The sequence below is a fragment of the Meles meles genome, chromosome 11 (genome assembly GCF_922984935.1).
Source record: "Meles meles chromosome 11, mMelMel3.1 paternal haplotype, whole genome shotgun sequence".
Taxonomy (NCBI): domain Eukaryota; kingdom Metazoa; phylum Chordata; class Mammalia; order Carnivora; family Mustelidae; genus Meles; species Meles meles.
The window spans coordinates 65,546,608-65,566,366 of NC_060076.1; the positions used below are offsets into that span (position 1 = coordinate 65,546,608).

Genomic DNA, 19,759 nt, shown 5'->3' on the forward strand with positions numbered 1-19,759 from the left:
ATTAAAGTGCATGTAAGGAAATGTGTCCTCTTTTATACTTCTGGGAGAAATGTAAGTTATCACAGTGTTTTGAAGGGCAATTTGACTATATCAAGTAAAATTTCTATAGCTTTCAACCTAGTAATTATTCAATACAGCAACATTTTCCCCTGTGCATAAGGTATCATAACCAAGACTGTTCATTGCATTATTGTTTAAAATATTAGAAAAAATTTAAACAGTCTAAATGCCCATCAGTAGAAGATTAATTGGGAATAATATTGTCAAAATATGCTATTAATACATGCCATGGAAATCCTATGCTATACAGTGAATAAAAAGGATAAGATGAAGCTGAATGAGTGGCATGGAGAAATCTCTAGGACATGTTTTTCTAAGTGAAAAAGCAAGTTACAAAGCAATAGGAACAGCTTAATCTCAGCGAGGTTTTTAAGAAAAGTCATAAGATATACTCTGCATTTTTATATGCACATGTTTACAAGTGCATTTTAAGGAGTCTGGGAAGATACTACTAAACCGACAACAAAGGTTATGTCTGAGGATGAACATAGAAACTGAATTTAAAAGAAGCCATTGGATTTTGATATTGGGAAATCATTGATGATTTTTGAAGATCAAACCTCATGGAAGTTGTGAAACCAGAAATAATAGTGAAGAAGTAAAAGAATGGAGGAAGGTGGACAGGGGAATTGAGTATAGAGAGAAGCAACACAAAACGTTCCAGAGAAAACGGAACAGAAATGTACAAAGAACACAAAAGGAATGGTGTGGTGGTGTGGATGAGCTCAAGACACCGTCTGGAGCCAGAGGGACTTGTGAACTAGATTGTAGCCAGATTTCATGATGAATTTGGGGAGTATTTTGGGCTCAGAGGTTGGCTGTGTGTTGGGATGTTGCTGATTGGAATTGAGGGGAAATGGCAAGAAGTCTTCTGTTGACTTCACCTTGCTGTTAAAGAAAATTAGTGGGCTTTGCCACATCTCCTGTGAGAATGAAGACCATTCTCTTCAATCAGACAGTTGACATTCCAGAAAATGTTGACCTCACTGTGAAAGGATGCACTATTACTGTGAAGAGGCCCAGAGGAACCCTGTGAAGGGTCTTCAATCACATCAACGTAGAACTCAGTTTCCTGGGAAAGAAAAAGAGTTGACAATTGGTAGAGAAATGGGAGGAACTCATTACTGTTTACACCATCTGTAGTTATGTACAGAACACAGTCAAGGGTTGGGCTTCCAGTACAAGATGAGGTCTGTGAATGCTTACTTCCCCATCAACATTGTTATTCAGGAGAACGGTTCTCTTATTGAAATCCAAAAATTCTTGGATGAAAAATACATTTGCACGGTTTGGATGAGGCCAGGCATTCCTTGTTCAATAGTTTGGGCCCAGAAAGAGGAGTTAAATATTGAAGGAAATGACATTGAATTTATATTAAATTCAGCTGCTTTGATTCAGCAAGCCACAACAGTTAAATATAAGGATACTAGAACATTTTGGATGGTCTCTATGTTTCTTTTGGATTTCCTGGGAGATAGCAGTGTCTTTTTTTCTAATGAGGTGACTTGGTATGCTCCTGGGTGGGGGCTTGTCACCAGAAAGACCAAGCCAGATAAGGAGCCTGGAATTTTTAGCTCTGCTCCTCATTCTCCAGGGAGAGGGGAGGGACTGGAAATGGAGTTAAAGATTGATCATGCCTATGTAATGAAGCCTCCATAAAAATTCCAGTGGGGGTTGGGGGGCCTCCATGTTGGTGAGCATGTAGAGGTACTAGAAGAGTAGCATACTTGCAGAAGGCATGGAAGCTCCATGCCCCTTCTCATATACCTTGCCCTGCACTTCTCTTTCACCTGGATGTTCATCTGTATCCTTTATCATATCCTTTTATAATAAATGGTAAATGGTAAGCAAACTGTTTTCCTAAGTTCTGTGAACTGCTTTAGCAACTTAACTGAACCTGAGGAAGGGCTCACAGTAACCTCTGATTTATAGCTGATCAGTCAAAAAATAGGTTAAAACCCAGGCTTGATGATGGTATCTTTTCAGTTGGGGGCGGGGAGTGGGGCAGTCTTATAGGCCCTTAACCTGTGGTATCTGATGCTATCTCTATGTAGATAGTATCAGAATTGTTTTAAATGTTAGAACACTCAGCTGGTGCTGTGGAATTGCTTGGTTTGGGGGGGAAAACCACATCTAGTGTCAGAAGTGTTGTGACTGTGTAGTAGTGTGGCAGTAAAGGAGAAACACAGAAGTGAGTCTTTCCCACTCAGATCTGAACAAATAAAAGAACTTATACAAATCAACAACAAAAAGGCAAGTAATCCAGTTAAAAATGGGCAGAGGACCATTTTCCCAAGGTGCTCCAAGGTGAAAAGGTGCTCGACATCACTAATCATCAGGAAAATGCAAATCAAAACTACAATGAGATATCACCTCACATCTGTTAGAATGGCTATTATCAAAAAGACAAGAAATATCAAGTGTTGTGAAGGATGTAAAGAGAAAGAAACCCTCATGCACTGTTGGTGGGAATATAAATTAATATAGCCACTGAGGAAAACAGTATAGATATTCCTCAAAGAATTAGAAGAACTACCATATAATCCACCAATTCCGTTTCTGGCTATTTATCTGAAGAAAATGAGAACACTAACTTAAAAAAATATCTGCATCTTCATGCTCACTGAAGCATTATTTACAATAACCAAGATATGGAAACAACCTAATTGTCCATCGATGGATCAATGGATAAAGAAGATGTGCTAACATATGCAATAGAACATTAATATATGCAATAGAACAGCCACAAAAAAAGAAAATAAAAGAAAAGAAATCTTGCCATTTGTGACAGCATAGATGGATGTTGAGGGCATTATGCTAAGTGAAATAAGTCAGGCAGAGAAGGACAAATACTGCATGATCTCACTTACATGTGAAATCCAGAATAAAAACTAAAACATCCCCAAAACACTCCCCCCAAAACAAAACAAAACAAAATCCAAGTTCATAGATACAGTGAACAGATTGGTGATTGCCAGAGAAGGAGGTAGAGGATAGCTGAAATGGGTGAAGGTGGTCAAAATGTAGAAACTTATAGTTGTAAAATAAATAAGTCATGGGAATGTAATGTACAGCATGGTGACTATAGTTAACAATACTGTTTTGCATATTTAAAAGTTGCTAGAAAAGTAGATCTTCAAAGTTCTCATCCCATGAAAAAATTTGTAACACTGTATGGTGACAGAGAATAGACTTATTGTGGTGATCATTTTGCAATATATAGAAATATTGAATCATTATATTATATACCTGGAACTAATATAATGTTATATGTCAATTATATCTCAATTAAAAAAAGATAGGAACAACATATTACATATCACACTTGTGATAATGGACTTGTATACCGTATACATAAAGAACACTCAAAACTAAATAACAAGAAAACTAATGACAAATTAGGCAAAAGATGTGAAGACACTTCACCAAAGAAGATCTCTGGATCAAATAAGCACACAAAAAGATGTTCAGCACCAACAGTCTTTAAGAAAATTCACATTAAAATCACAGTGGGATACCATTATACATGCAGTAAAATAGCTGACAAAAATGAAAAGGACTAACTACATGTCAGGATTGGCAAGATCATGGAGAAACCACAACTCTAATAAACTGATGGTGGGAATGTAAAATTATATAACTGCATTGGAAAACTGCCCAGCAGTAGACAATTTTTAAAAACCTTATCACTATGAATACATCATCCCACTGCCTTCTGGTTTCCATGGTTTCTGATGGAAATTAGCCATTGATATTATTGAGGACTACATGTACATGATGATTTGCTTCTCTTGCTATTTTCAAGAGTCTCTTTTTTCATTTTGGGAGAATTTTATTTTATTAAAAAATTTTAATTGGAGGCACCTCTGGGTGGCTCAGATGGTTAAGTGTCTGTGTTTTGCTCAAGTCATGAACCTAGGGTCCTGGGTTCAAGCTCCATGTCTGGTTCCGGACTCAGCAAGTAGTCTGCTTCTCCCTCTCCCTCTGCTGATCCCCCAGCTCATACTCTCTCTCTACATTCTCTGTATTTCTGTCTCAAATGAATAAATAAAATATTTTAAACATTTTAATTTTAATATAGTTGACACCCAATGTACAATATAGTGATTCAACTTCTCTATATGTTATGCTATGCTCACCACAAGTGTAGCTACCATCTCTTACAAGATGCCATTAAAATATCACTGACCATACTCCCTATGATGTGCCATTTATTCCTGTGACTTATTCATTCTGTAACTGGAAGCTTGTATCTCCCACTCCTTTTCACTTCATCCATTTTGCCTATGCTCCAAACCCCTTCTCTCTGGCAACCATTTGTTCTCTGTATTTATAGGTTTAATTAACAATTCCATTTGTTTGTTTTTTCATTTGTTTTGTTCTTTTTATATGCCACATATGAGTGAAATCATGTGGTACTTATTTTCTCAGTCTGACTTATTTTGGGAGCATAATACTCTCTATGTTTGTCCATGCAGTCCCAGATGGCAAGCTTTCATTCTTTTTATGGCTGTGTAATATTCCATTGTATATGCATACCAATCTTTTTTTTTTTTTTTTTTTTTTTTTTTTTTTTTTTTTTTTTTTTTTTTTCCTCATTTTATTTATTTTTTCAGCGTAACAGTATTCATTCTTTTTGCACAACACCCAGTGCTCCATGCAAAACGTGCCCTCTCCATTACCCACCACCTGTTCCCCCAACCTCCCACCCCTGACCCTTCAAAACCCTCAGGTTGCCCCAACCTCCCACCCCTGACCCTTCAAAACCCTCAGGTTGTTTTTCAGAGTCCATAGTCTCTTATGGTTCGCTTCCCCTCCCCAATGTCCATAGCCCGCTCCCCCTCCCCCAATCCCACCTCCCCGCAGCAACCCCCAGTTTGTTTTGTGAGATTAAGAGTCATTTATGGTTTGTCTCCCTCCCAATCCCATCTTGTTTCATTGATTCTTCTCCTATCTCCTACCCCCCCATGTTGCTTCTCCATGTCCTCATATCAGGGAGATCATATGATAGTTGTCTTTCTCCGATTGACTTATTTCACTAAGCATGATACGCTCTAGTTCCATCCACATCGTCGCAAATGGCAAGATTTCATTTCTTTTGATGGCTGCATAGTATTCCATTGTGTATATATACCACATCTTCTTGATCCATTCATCTGTTGATGGACATCTAGGTTCTTTCCATAGTCTGGCTATTGTAGACATTGCTGCTATAAACATTCGGGTACACGTGCCCCTTCGGATCACTATGTTTGTATCTTTAGGGTAAATACCCAGTAGTGCAATTGCTGGGTCATAGGGTAGTTCTATTTTCAACATTTTGAGGAACCTCCATGCTGTTTTCCAGAGTGGTTGCACCAGCTTGCATTCCCACCAACAGTGGAGGAGGGTTCCCCTTTCTCCACATCCTCTCCAGCATCTGTCATTTCCTGACTTGTTCATTTTAGCCATTCTGACTGGTGTGAGGTGATATCTCATTGTGGTTTTGATTTGTATTTCCCTGATGGCGAGTGACGTGGAGCACTTTTTCATGTGTCTGTTGGCCATCTGGATGTCTTCTTTGCAGAAATGTCTGTTCATGTCCTCTGCCCATTTCTTGATTGGATTGTTTGTTCTTTGGGTGTTGAGTTTGCTAAGTTCCTTATAGATTTTGGATACTAGCCCTTTATCTGATATGTCGTTTGCAAATATCTTCTCCCATTCTGTCAGTTGTCTTTTGGTTTTGTTAACTGTTTCCTTTGCTGTGCAAAAGCTTTTGATCTTGATGAAATCCCAACAGTTCATTTTTGCCCTTGCTTCCCTTGCCTTTGCCGTTGTTCCTAGGAAGATGTTGCTACGGCTGAGGTCGAAGAGGTTGCTGCCTGCATTCTCCTCAAGGATTTTGATGGATTCCTTTCTCACATTGAGGTCCTTCAACCATTTGGAGTCTATTTTTGTGTGTGGTGTAAGGAAGTGGTCCAATTTCATTTTTCTGCATGTGGCTGTCCAATTTTCCCAGCACCATTTATTGAAGAGGCTGTCTTTTTTCCATTGGACATTCTTTCCTGCTTTGTCGAAGATTAGTTGACCATAGAGTTGAGGGTCGATTTCTGGGCTCTCTATTCTGTTCCACTGATCTATGTGTCTGTTTTTGTGCCAGTACCATGCTGTCTTGATGATGACAGCTTTGTAATAGAGCTTGAAGTCCGGAATTGTAATGCCACCAACTTTGGCTTTGTTCTTCAATATTCCTTTGGCTATTCGAGGTCTTTTCTGGTTCCATATAAATTTTAGGATTATTTGTTCCATTTCTTTGAAAAAAATGGATGGTATTTTGATAGGGATTGCATTAAATGTGTAGATTGCTTTAGGTAGCATAGACATTTTCACAATATTTATTCTTCCAATCCAGGAGCATGGAACATTTTTCCATTTTTTTGTGTCTTCCTCAATTTCTTTCATGAGTACTTTATAATTTTCTGTGTATAGATTCTTAGTCTCTTTGGTTAGGTTTATTCCTAGGTATCTTATAGTTTTGGGTACAATTGTAAATGGGATTGACTCCTTAATTTCTCTTTCTTCAGTCTTGTTGTTGGTGTACAGAAATGCAACTGATTTCTGTGCATTGATTTTATATCCTGACACTTTACTGAATTCCTGAACAAGTTCTAGCAGTTTTGGAGTGGAGTCTTTTGGGTTTTCCACATATAGTATCATATCATCTGCGAAGAGTGATAGTTTGACTTCTTCTTTACCAATTTGGATGCCTTTAATTTCTTTTTGTTGTCTGATTGCTGAGGCTAGGACTTCTAGTACTATGTTGAATAGCAGTGGTGATAATGGACATCCCTGCCGTGTTCCTGACCTTAACGGAAAAGCTTTCAGTTTTTCTCCATTGAGAATGATATTTGCGGTGGGTTTTTCATAGATGGCTTTGATAATATTGAGGTATGTGCCCTCTATCCCTACACTTTGAAGAGTTTTGATCAGGAAGGGATGCTGTACTTTGTCAAATGCTTTTTCAGCATCTATGGAGAGTATCATATGGTTCTTGTTCTTTCTTTTATTAATGTGTTCTATCACATTGATTGATTTGCGGATGTTGAACCAACCCTGCAGCCCTGGAATAAATCCCACTTGATCGTGGTGAATAATCCTTTTAATGTACTGTTGAATCCTATTGGCTAGTATTTTGGCGAGAATTTTTGCGTCTGTGTTCATCAAGGATATTGGTCTGTAGTTCTCTTTTTTGGTGGGATCCTTGTCTGGTTTTGGGATCAAGGTGATGCTGGCCTCATAAAATGAGTTTGGAAGTTTTCCTTCCATTTCTATTTTTTGGAACAGTTTCAGGAGAATAGGAATGAGTTCTTCTTTAAATGTTTGGTAGAATTCCCCTGGGAAGCCGTCTGGCCCTGGGCTTTTGTTTGTTTGGAGATTTTTGATGACTGTTTCAATCTCCTTACTGGTTATGGGCCTGTTCAGGTTTTCTATTTCTTCCTGGTTCAGTTGTGGTAGTTTATATGTCTCTAGGAATGCATCCATTTCTTCCAGATTGTCCAATTTGTTGGCGTAAAGTTGCTCATAGTATGTTCTTATAATTGTCTGTATTTCTTTGGTGTTAGTTGTGATCTCTCCTCTTTCATTCATGATTTTATTGATTTGGGTCCTTTCTCTTTTCTTTTTGATGAGTCTGGCCAGGGGTTTATCAATCTTATTGATTCTTTCAAAGAACCAGCTCCTAGTTTCATTGATTTTTTCTATTGTTTTTTTGGTTTCTATTTCATTGATTTCTGCTCTGATCTTTATGATTTCTCTTCTCCTGCTGGGTTTAGGGTTTCTTTCTTGTTCTTTCTCCAGCTCCTTTACGTGTAGGGTTAGGTTGTGTACTTGAGACCTTTCTTGTTTCTTGAGAAAGGCTTGTACCGCTATATATTTTCCTCTCAGGACTGCCTTTGCTGTGTCCCACAGATTTTGAACTGTTGTGTTTTCATTATCATTTGTTTCCATGAATTTTTTCAATTCTTCTTTAATTTCCTGGTTAACCCATTCATTCTTTAGAAGGATGCTGTTTAGTCTCCATGTATTTGGGTTCTTTCCAGCTTTCCTCTTGTGATTGAGTTCTAGCTTCAGAGCATTGTGGTCTGAAAATATGCAGGGAATGATCCTAATCTTTTGATACCGGTTGAGACCTGATTTGTGACCCAGGATGTGATCTATTCTGGAGAAGGTTCCATGTGCACTAGAGAAGAATGTGTATTCTGTTGCTTTGGGATGAAATGTTCTGAATATATCTGTGATGTCCATCTGGTCCAGTGTGTCATTTAAGGCCTTTATTTCCTTGTTGATCTTTTGCTTGGATGATCTGTCCATTTCAGTGAGGGGAGTGTTCAAGTCCCCTACTATTATTGTATTATTATTGATGTGTTTCTTTGATTTTGTTATTAATTGGTTGATATAGTTGGCTGCTCCCACGTTAGGGGCATAGATATTTAAAATTGTTAGATCTTCTTGTTGGACAGACCCTTTGAGTAGGATATAGTGTCCTTCCTCATCTCTTATTATAGTCTTTGGCTTAAAATCTAATTGATCTGATATAAGGATTGCCACTCCAGCTTTCTTCTGATGCCCATTAGCATGGTAAATTGTTTTCCACCCCCTCACTTTAAATCTGGAGGTGTCTTCGCGTCTAAAATGAGTTTCTTGTAGGCAACATACTGATGGGTTTTGTTTTTTTATCCATTCTGATACCCTGTGTCTTTTGATTGGGGCATTTAGCCCATTAACATTCAGGGTAACTATTGAGAGATATGAATTTAGTGCCATTATTAGCCTGTAAGGTGACTGTTACTGTATATTGTCTCTGTACCTTTCTGATCTACTACTTTTAGGCTCTCTCTTTGCTTAGAGGACCCCTTTCAATATTTCCTGTAGAGCTGGTTTGGTGTTTGCAAATTCTTTCAGTTTTTGTTTGTCCTGGAAGCTTTTGATCTCTCCTTCTATTTTCAATGATAGCCTAGCTGGATAGAGTATTCTTGGCTGCATGTTTTTCTCGTTGAGTGCTCTGAATATATCATGCCAGCTCTTTCTGGCCTGCCAGGTCTCTGTGGATAAGTCTGCTGCCAATCTAATATTTTTACCATTGTATGTTACAGACTTCTTTTCTCGGGCTGCTTTCAGGATTTTCTCTTTGTCACTAAGACTTGTAAATTTTACTATTAGGTGACGGGGTGTGGACCTATTCTTGTTGACTTTGAGGGGGGTTCTCTGCATCTCCTGGATTTTGATGCTTGTTCCCTTTGCCATATTAGGGAAATTCTCTCCAATGATTCTCTCCAATAGACCTTCTGCTCCCCTCTCTGTTTCTTCTTCTTCTGGAATCCCAATTATTCTAATGTTGTTTCGTCTTATGGTGTCACTTATCTCTCGAATTCTCCCCTCATGGTCCAGTAGCTGTTTGTCCCTCTTTTGCTCGGCTTCCTTATTCTCTGTCATTTGGTCTTCTATATCACTAATTCTTTCTTCTGCCTCATTGATCCTAGCAGTGAGAGCCTCCATTTTTGATTGCACCTCATTAATAGCTTTTTTGATTTCAACTTGGTTAGATTTTAGTTCTTTAATTTCTCCAGAAAGGGCTTTAATATCTCCAGAGAGGGTTTCTCTAATATCTTCCATGCCTTTTTCGAGCCCGGCTAGAATGTTCAGAATCGTCATTCTGAACTCTTGATCTGACATATTACCCATGTCTGTGTTGATTAGGTCCCTAGCCTTCGGTACTGTCTCTTGTTCTTTTGTTTGTGGTGATTTTTTCCGCCTTGTCATTTTGTCCAGATAAGAGGATATGAAGGAGCAAATAAACTACTAAAAGGGTGGCAAAGACCCCGGAAAAATGCGCTGTAACCAAATGAGAAGAGACCCCAAATTGTGGGGGGGAGAAAGGGGATAAAACAGCTTCTGAAAAAAAAAGAAAAGAAAAAAGAAAAAAAAAAAAAAGAAAGAAAAAAATTTAAAAAATAAAAAAAATAAAAAAATACAAAAAAGAAAGAAAAATATATATATTTAGATGAACTAGTCAAAAAATGTTAAAAAAGAAAAGGGTAAAAGTTTTAAAAAATTTAGCAGAAGAAGAAAAAAGAAAAAAGAAAAAAAAATTGAAAAAAGAAAAAAAAATTGAAAAAAGAAAAAAAAATTGAAGTAGCCGCAAGACTAACGAATCATGGGGAGAAAGCCATGAGTTCCGTGCTTTGCTTTCTCCTCCTCTGGAATTGCTCTGCTGTCTTAGGAATTGAATCTGCTTTCTCCTTGATAGATGAAATTCGTTCTGGCTGGATATTTTGTTGATCTTCTGGGGGAGGGGCCTGTTGTAGTGACTCTCAAGTGTCTTTGCCCGAGGCGGGATTGCACCGCCCTTACCGGCGGCCGGACTAAGTAATCGGCTCGGGTTCGCTTTTGGGAGCTTCTGTTCCCTGAACGCTTTCCGTAGAGTTCCAGAGGACGGGAATGAAAATGGCGGCCTCCCAGTCTCCGGCCCGGAGGAGCCGAGAGCCTGGGGCCCCACTCCTCAGTGCGCCCCCAGAGGACAGCACCCAATCACTCCCGTATCCCCAGCCTCTAGCCGCGCTCGGAGCTCACCCAGCCCGCGACCAGTTCAAGGTAACCCCGAGCTGAGAGTTCAGTCCTCGGCTCTGTCTTGGCAGCCGGCTTCTCCGTTCTAATAGCTGCGAGCTCTCCGACACTCTGACACCCCCGATCCTTCTGTGACCCTGCGGGGCCTGGGGCCACGCTGGCCCCGCGTGGGCTTCACCCCGGTTTAGCCCCTGGAGCAATGTCCCTCAGTGGAACAGACTTTTAAAAGTCCTGATTTTGTGCTCCGTTCCTCCGCCGCTTGCCGGGAGCCGGCCCCTCCCCCCGCGGTCTATCTTCCCGTCGTTTTAGATTCACTTCTCCGCCAGTCCTACCTTTCAGAAAGTGGTTGATTTTCTGTTTCTAGAGTTGCTGTTCTTCTTCTCTTCGCTCTCCCGTTGGATTTGTAGGTGTTTGCAATGTTTAGATAAGCTATCGAGCTGATCTCCTGCTACCTGATGTAGTCTCAGGCTGCTACTTCTCCGCCATCTTGACTCCTATGCATACCAATCTTTTTTATCCATTCATCTATCAATGGACACTTAAGTTGCTTCCATATCTTGGCTATTGGTAATAATGCTACAATAAACATAGGGGTGCAAAAATCTTTTCAAATTAGTGTTTTCATGTTCTTTGAATTATAATCAATAGTGAAATTATTGGATCATGTGGTTTTCTTCTATTTAATTTTTTGAGGGATCTCCATATGGTCTCCACAGTGGCTGTACAAATTTACATTCCCACCAACAGTGCACAAGGGTTCCTTTTTCTCTGCATCTTTGCCAGCATTTGTTATTTTTTGTCTTTTTGATTTTAGCTATTCTGATAATGTGAGGGGTATCTCATTGTGGTTTTGATTTGCATTTTCCTAATGACACTGCTGTGTCTGTTGGCCATCTATACATCTTCTTTGGCAAAATGTCTAGTCAGGTCTTCTGCCTGTTTTTTAAATTGGATTGTTTAGGGGTTTTTTCATGTTGAATTGTGTAAATTCTTTATATATTTTAGATATTAGCCTCTTATCAAATATATCATTTGCAGATATCTTCTTCCATTCAGTATGTTGCCTTTTGTTTTGTTGATAGTTTCCTTCACTGTGCAAAAGATTTTTATTTTGATGTAGTCCCACTTGTTTATTTTTGCTTTTGTTTTCCTTGCCTAAGGAAACATATCTAGAACAATGTTTCTATGGCTAAAGTCAGAGAAACTACTACTTGGGTTCTACACTTTTTAACTGAAGTATAATTAACATTCAGTGTTATATTAGTTTCAGGTATACAATATAGCAATTCAGCAATTCTATACACTACTCAGTGCTTATCACGATAAATGTACTCGTAATCCCCTTCACCTACTTCACCCATCCCCTACCTAACTCTTCTCTGGCAACAACCAATTTGTTTTCTGTATTTAAGATTCTATTTGGGGGCACCTGGGTGGCTCAGTGGGTTAAAGCCTCTGCCTTCAGCTCAGGTCATGATCTCAGGGTCCTGGGATCGAGCCCTGCATCGGGCTCTCTGCTTGTCAGGGAGACTGCTTCCTCCTCCTCTCTCTCTGCCTGTCTCTCTGCCTACTTGTGATCTTTGTCTGTCAAATAAATAAATAAAATCTTTTAAAAAAAAGATTCTATTTGTCTCTTGTTTTGTTTCTTAAATTTCACGTATGAGGAAAATCATATAGTATTAGTCTTTCCCTGACTTATTTCACTAAGCATTATACCCTCTTTGTTTATCCGTGTTGTTGCAAATGGCAAAATTTCATTCTTATTATGACTAATATTCCACTTTACACATATACCACATCTTCCCTGTTTATTCATTTATTGATAAACACTTGAATTGCTTTTATATCTTCACTATTGTAAATAATTTTGCAGTGAACACATGGGCATGTATCTTTTCTTTATTTGACAGACAGAGATCACATAGTAGGCAGAGAAACAGGCAGAGAGAGAGATGGGGAGCAGGTTCCCTGCTGAGCAGGGAGCCCGATGTGGGGCTCGATCCCAGGACTCTGAGATCATGATCTGAGCTGAAGGCAGAGGCTTAACTCACTGAGCCACCCAGGCGCCCCTTCCTTATCATTTTTTTTTAAAGATTTTATTTATTTATTTGACAGAGAGATCATAAGTAGGCAGAAAGGCAGGCAGAGAGAAAGGAGGAAGCAGGCTCCCCGCGGAGCAGAGAGCCCGATGCGGGGCTCGATCCCAGGACCCTGAGATCATGACCTGAGCCGAAGGCAGAGGCTTAATCCACTGAGCCACCCAGGCGCCCCCCTTATCATTTTCTTAATAACCTTTTTCTCTAGCTGACTTTATTGTAAGAATGCAATATTAATACATATACAAAATATGTATTAATTGACTATGTTATTGGTAAGGTTTCTGTTCAACATTAGGCTATTAGCAGTTAAGGTTTTGAGGAAGCCAAATGTTATATGCAGGTTTTCAAACCTCCATCTTATTCAAGGGTCAACTGTATTGAGTGCTATACAGAATGTGGGAAATGACTTGCAAAGAGGGTAAATTTCACTTTAAAAAAACCTATTCATTGAGCATCAAATTTCACTCCATCTCATTTACTCCTCATACGATCATGAGGGAGGTACTAGTTTCATTTATAAATGTTTTTTTAAAACTAGATTGTTTTAAAATAAATCAGCATTTTTCTGATTTGTCATTACGAATTAATGTCCAAAGCTATTGAGTCTTTTTTCAAAACCAGTAATTGTGTACTGCATCTTTATGTAGCTAATCAGAATTTTTGAGAGTTTCTAGCATGAAGACCATATTTCAAAGTTAAATTAGTGATAGTGTCTACTTACTTCTATAAATTCTCTTTCCAAGTAGAAGAATTAGTGTCATATAATGTTACTTTATGATGTTCTTTGGTTTAATTTTTATTTTAAAGTTTTGATTTGTCTAGGGGTGCCTGAGTTGCTCAGTTGGTTACGAGTCTGCCTTCAGCTCAGGTCATGATCCCAGGATGCTGGGATCCTGGGATCCAGCTGTGCATTGGGCTCTTCACTCAGTGGAGAGCCTGCTCTTCCCTCTCCCTCTGCCTGCCACTACCCCTGCTTGTGCTCTCTCTCTCTGTCAAATAAATAAATAAAATCTTTTAAAAAATGTTTTGGTTTGTTTTTCTTCTTGTAAATTTGTGAAATACTTTTGTTTTCTTACTCTTGAAATTTATATGTTGTCCTACATATTCCTTTCACTTAATCCACTAAACTGGAGAAAACTCTTAGAATCTCCAAATAAGAGTAAAAATGTTATCATATAGTTTTTAAGCCCAGACACAGAAAAAAAACCAATGTCATTAGGCTTATTAATCATCACACTTTTGCTCTGTGAAAGCCACACAAATATTGGCAGTAAGGACAAAGATCATTCAAAAAGAGCCAGGAAAAGGAAATAATTTTTCTTACTTTGGCATGTATTAGTGCTTTGGAGTGCCTGGGTGGTTTGGTCAGTTAAGCCTCTGACTCTTGATCACAGCTCAGGTCTTGATCTCAGGGTCATGAGTTCAAGTTCTGCACTGGGCTCCATGCTAGGCAGGGAGCCTACTTAAAAACAAAAAAAGGAAAAGAAAAAAATTTCTCACTATCAAACAAGTAAATAAAATCTTTTTAGAAAAAAAAATAAAAAGGGCGCCTGGGGTGGCTCAGTTGGTTAAGCATCTGCCTTTGGCTAAGGTCATGATCCTGGGGTCTGGGACTGAGCTCGGCCTGCTTAGCTGGGAGCCTATTTCTCCCTCTGTCTCTGCCCCTCCCCCAACTTGTGCATGTGCTCTCTCTCTCTGACAAATAAATAAATAAAATCTTAAAAAAAAAAAAGAAAACATATGAGTGTTTAAACTAACTTATTTATAACATTCATTCACTTTATGACTTTTAATTAGAGAAATTTGAAGTTTATTGCCTAATACAAATTTAGTGTTATAAGAGATCAGCTATTTCCACAGCAGTGATTGCAAATATCAGAGGCATTCCAGTGTAGGTTAGCAAGGGAGCCACAGACCTTCAGGGGGTCTGTTATTGTTTTACTCATGTTAAACTTAAAAAAAAAAATGACTGTAACCTTCAAGAATGGGCAAATCCATAGAGACAAAAAGCAGATTAGCAGTTGCCACAGCCTAGGGAGAGTGGGGGATGGGGAGTAGCTGCTCCATGAGTACAGGGTTTCCTTTTAGAGTGATGCAAATGTTCTGGAGCTAGATGGCCATGATGGTTGCCTGACATGGTGAATGAACCAAATGCCACTGAATTCTCACTGTCATATGGTTAAAACAGAACAGTTTGTGTCATATATATTTCACTAAAATAAAAAACTAACCTGGGGCACTTGGGTGGCTCAGTTATTAAGTGTCTGCCTTGGGCTCAGGTCAGATTCCCAGGGTCCTGGGATCGAGCCCCACACCGAGCCCCACATCAGGCTCCTTGCTTAGTGGGAAGCCTGCTTTTCCCTCTCCCTCTCCCCCCCTGCTTGTAGTCCCTCTCTCGCTGTGTGTCTCTCTCTCCTCATCAATTAAATAATTAACATCTTAAAAAAAAAAAAAACTAGCCTCATTACAAAATGAGAATTTTAAATTAAATACAAACCCAAGAAGGAGATAAACATCACCAGCAATCCTACTACCCAGATGGAACGGGTGTTGCCAATTTGGTGACTATCTTCCCAGTTGTGTTCCTGTACCTATAATTATGTTTCCATCTTAGTGTAGTAACATAAAACAGAAAGACAGGTGTCTTTGAGAGACCATGGGCAGAAATGCAGCTGGGCCTCAGAAAAGGGCCAAGGCCTCTGGGAGCTGAAGGGTCACTGAGAGGTCAGGCAGTATGCCCTGTTCTGAGCTCTCCTCTGTGAGCTCCATGGGCTCTGTGGGTCAGATTTTCTCTTTTCTTAGATTATCTTTTTTCACTTCTCCATCCTCATGGCCAATTGCTGCCCCACAGCTCCTCAACCCACCTGCTGACATGACAGCTGCCCACAAATGGGGTGGTTCTCTCAGACCCATTTCCAAATTCTGCTCATGTTTTGGTCAGCCTTAGCCAGGGGATTCAGGTCAGGCAATATAAACGAGAACTAATTCAGATCATTTGCTCTGCAAAATTTTGAGACAGAAAGATATCATCAGCTTTAGCTGTTTTCCAAGGCATAAAAAATTCATAATGATAATAACAGTTTATTATAGAGGAACTTTACCAACCCATTGTACATATTCAGTTGAAAACAATTTTCAGCATTAGTAGATATTTCACCACAAATTGCAAAAGTAGGTGTGGTTTAATTAATTAATTAAAAAGTTGACATGTACTATATTTTCAGTGAAGTCATCAACTTGGCACTTCAGATGGAATGCTCTGGACTCATTTTTTCTTAATTCATTCTCTGATTGAAGACCAGGCAGCACTTAAGGTGCACATTCCTAGGAGAGTTTTTTTGAAAGAGGATTTTAAGTAAATATTCCTTTAAAAAAATATCTCATTTATTTATTGGGGAGAGAGAGAGAGAGCACCAATGGGGGGGAGGAGCAGAGGGAGAAGGGGAAGAAGCCTCCTTGCCGAGCAGGGCTTGATCCCAGGACCCTGAGATCATGACTTGAGCTGTAGGCAGATACTTAACCAACAGAGCCACCCCAGGTGCCTTAAGTAAGTATTCTTTCCCACTGAAAAGAGCAATTGGGGGTTTTGTTAAAAACAGTTTCATTGAAGTATAATTTACTCTCTACAAAATTCTCCTATTGCAAGTGTAAATTCAGTTAAGTAAGTTTACAAAGTTGTGCATCCATCACTACAATCTCATTTTAGAGCTTTCTCTTCACCCACAGAAGACCCCTCTGCCTAATTCCATTTCCACCTTTAGCCCAAGACAACCACTAATTTATTTTCAGTTTCCATGAATTTGTAAAAAGGACAATTTTATAAAAACTTTTATAGACTTTGTGGAGCCCTCCATATCATCATATACAAATAATGTCCAATTTAATGTGTGAGGGATAATAGTTTTTTATTTGATCTTCATCAAAATATGTAGTTCATTCACTAGCCCATTTTTTCTACTCTACATTCAAAGTTATATATGCCAATAAAGTGTGTAAGTATGTATTTATGGGGAGTGATCTCATTTTTAAGTTCTCCTGAATTGTCCCCCATCCGCTGCTGCTCCCTGCCCCATCTGCTCTGTCCTTTTTTCTGCCAGTCACCATCTGGAACTCATGGGCTCCAGAATAAAGATGCTGCTTTGTCCACACAGGCCCGGAGACAGCCAGACTTTGCTTCCTGCCTTGTCCCCTATTGTTTTTATGACTACGACCCATGCCTCTGAGGATACACTGTGCTCACCAAATGTTTGGAATTATCACACAGGAGAGGTATCACACAGTCCTAGGTCTAAGTGTTGAAAGAGTTAACCCTCTCCAGGGACGACTCCTCTTTCCCGTTTGAATCTCTTGCTTCTCTGTTATTAAGCCTATGAAAGTACCTCCTGCTAAACCCAGTCGTACATAGATGTCACTCACCCCTGCCACTTTCCAAGAAACTCTAGTCTCAACACATAAAGACTGGTCTTCTGGAGATCCACATCTCTCTCTCAGCAGTCTAAGTGCTCAAGCATGAGTTACTTCATCCAGATTGGAATTATACTCCAGAGAAGAAGGCCCGAGAACCAAAGCTGGTGGTGGCTCTCCAACTGTCAGAACAGGTGGGCATAGGTGTGAGGGAAGACTGTACTCCAATCTCAGGAAGCATGTCAGAATAGCTGTGGGTCACTTAAAATCAAGTTTTCTTGATGTCTCTCCTCTAGTGGAAGTTGAACATATTTTAATCTCTCGACTGTCCGGGCTAACTAGTGGATAAAATACACAAATACATTATCATGTTCCTCATACCATCTCCCAAGGACAAATTTTAATTCTCAGAAGTAGCGCAGTAAACCCATGAGGAGGAAGGGAAGTATTTTCTTGCTGAGTCATAATTTATAAGCCACCTCTCGATCAATAAAATCTGTCCTGTGCATTATTTACTACACAAATATAATATAAGCAGTATTGTTTATTTTCCCTCATCCACTCTCTGCTTTCAAATTATGACCTCTCAAGTCTTCTAGGAAGACAAAGAAAACTTATTGGTAGCTCAAAAACTGTACCATTTACAGCTGCTCCCTTAGCTGTATTAGACCTGGCTGAGGCTATAAAATCAGTACTTGTAAGTTCTTGATTAAATTCTTGGCCAAGGTCATACTCTGCCTAGGGAGGATGAGAGGTCATGATTTCATTATTCTAGTTATAAGCACATAAATTATTATATGCTCTCAATCTACATGAATTCTACTTACCTTATTTACTAAGCAACTCATGGATATAGTGGTATTATGTTAGTCCTGTTCAGTGATGGTTTCCAAATACCACCAACACAATCTGTTGATAAGCTAAAGCTGAGTTTCTTGTTTGAATTGGTAAGCAAGCACCACACCTCCTCGGAGCCTTGGCAGTGTCTCAAAGAGGTGAAGGTCGGGTCAAAATTTAGTGAAAATTTGAAGTTTGTCTTAAGATAGGTCTTTCAATACAGGGTTTGGTTAGAATTGGGTAAAGATCAAATAAAACAGGATTGGTGAAAACAATAAGGAATGGGTTTTGAGGTGAGGGCTTCAAAGAATGGTAGGTTACAAACTGCCTTTTGATGTCTTCCATCAGAGACTTTATTTTGGAAAGCTCTGTGATGAGCTCTCAAAGCTTGCTAGGGAAAGCAACTTCCAGAAAAGTAATGACGACAGAGGAATTAAAAAAAAAAAAAAAAACATGTTAATGTGAATAATAAGGTAAGTGAAGTAGTTTCAGTTCTCAGTGTCTGGGGTAGTTGGGATATAGATGGTTTCAGTTCTTAGTCCCTTTCCACTCTCTCCAAGTGAGTTAAACTGTTGAAACAGATACATTCCCAAATGTATGATGGCTCAAGTGTGAAAGAACTACTTTTCACTCAGGTTAAGTCCAAAATAAGTGTTCCTGATTAATGTATGGTTTTCTTCCTTGGGGAAAGAAGGACTCTAGCTTTTTAGAAACTGAACTCCATTATCTCTTAAGGCAATGACTCCCACGTTTGAGCAGTCACCAGAATCACCTGGATGTTTGGCAAAACCACAGGCTGCTAAGTCTTATCCCTAAAAATTTCTTACAAATATATAAGCTGTAAAAATAGCTTATCAACAGATTGACCCCCACCTATGATACATAGAGAGCTAGGAAATCTTATCCCTTTGACTGAAAAATAATTTCTGTAGAAAATGAAACTCAGTGGACAGCTATCCATGTCTCTCTAGCCTATCACATAACAAACAAAACTCCCAGAGCACCCATCTTCCCACACATAGAGCATACTCAATTCCTCCCAAGACCCAGCTAGTTTACTGCATCCAGGTGGTACATAGTCCTCTTTACAAAACCCAAAAGTGACTCCTCATGGTTTATATCCTATAAACCAAAAAATTATCTGCTCTACAATATATAATGGTAGAACAGGGACAGGATAAAATGTCCATTCAGACAAGAAAACTGGAGAAACACAGAAGTCATAGCAATTTGTCTATAGCGATGGCAAAAATCCTACAGGGCAGATACTGACAGTGGTGGGAGAGCAGTCCACTTAGTGGATGCCAAGCATGCTGTCTAGAAAGAATTCCTTTTGGCCATAATCTCTGTGACCCCTTGTGGTTATGAATTCACTGTGACACTTAGTAGGCTTCTGATCTGTTTGCATCCCAGCAGTTCGATGTGCTTTTAACTGAACCCAGGCCAGAATTCTGAAGCCTAAATCTTTTTCTCTATTTCTTTGCCCCCTATTGCTCTCTTAGTGGGGACTACATTGAGGCCGTTTGAAACAGTAGATGAGAATGCTGTGTTCTTTTTATTATTTTTTTTAAGATTTTATTTATTTACCTATTTGAGAAAGAGAGTGAGTGGGGGAGAGAGCACAAATTGGGGGAGGAGAGGCAGAGGAAGAAACAGTCTCCCTGCTGAGCCTAGGCTCATGACCCAAGCCGAAGGCAGACACTTAACCAACTGAGCCTCCCAGGTGCCCCGTAATGCTGCCTTCTTGAAGGATTGTT

General features: G+C 39.3%; 1 pseudogene; it reads left to right on the plus strand.

Annotated features, from left to right (window-relative positions):
• The first annotated feature begins 240 nt into the window (after window positions 1–240).
• LOC123952593 lies at window positions 241–19,529 on the plus strand (annotated as a pseudogene).
• The last annotated feature ends 230 nt before the right edge of the window (window positions 19,530–19,759 follow it).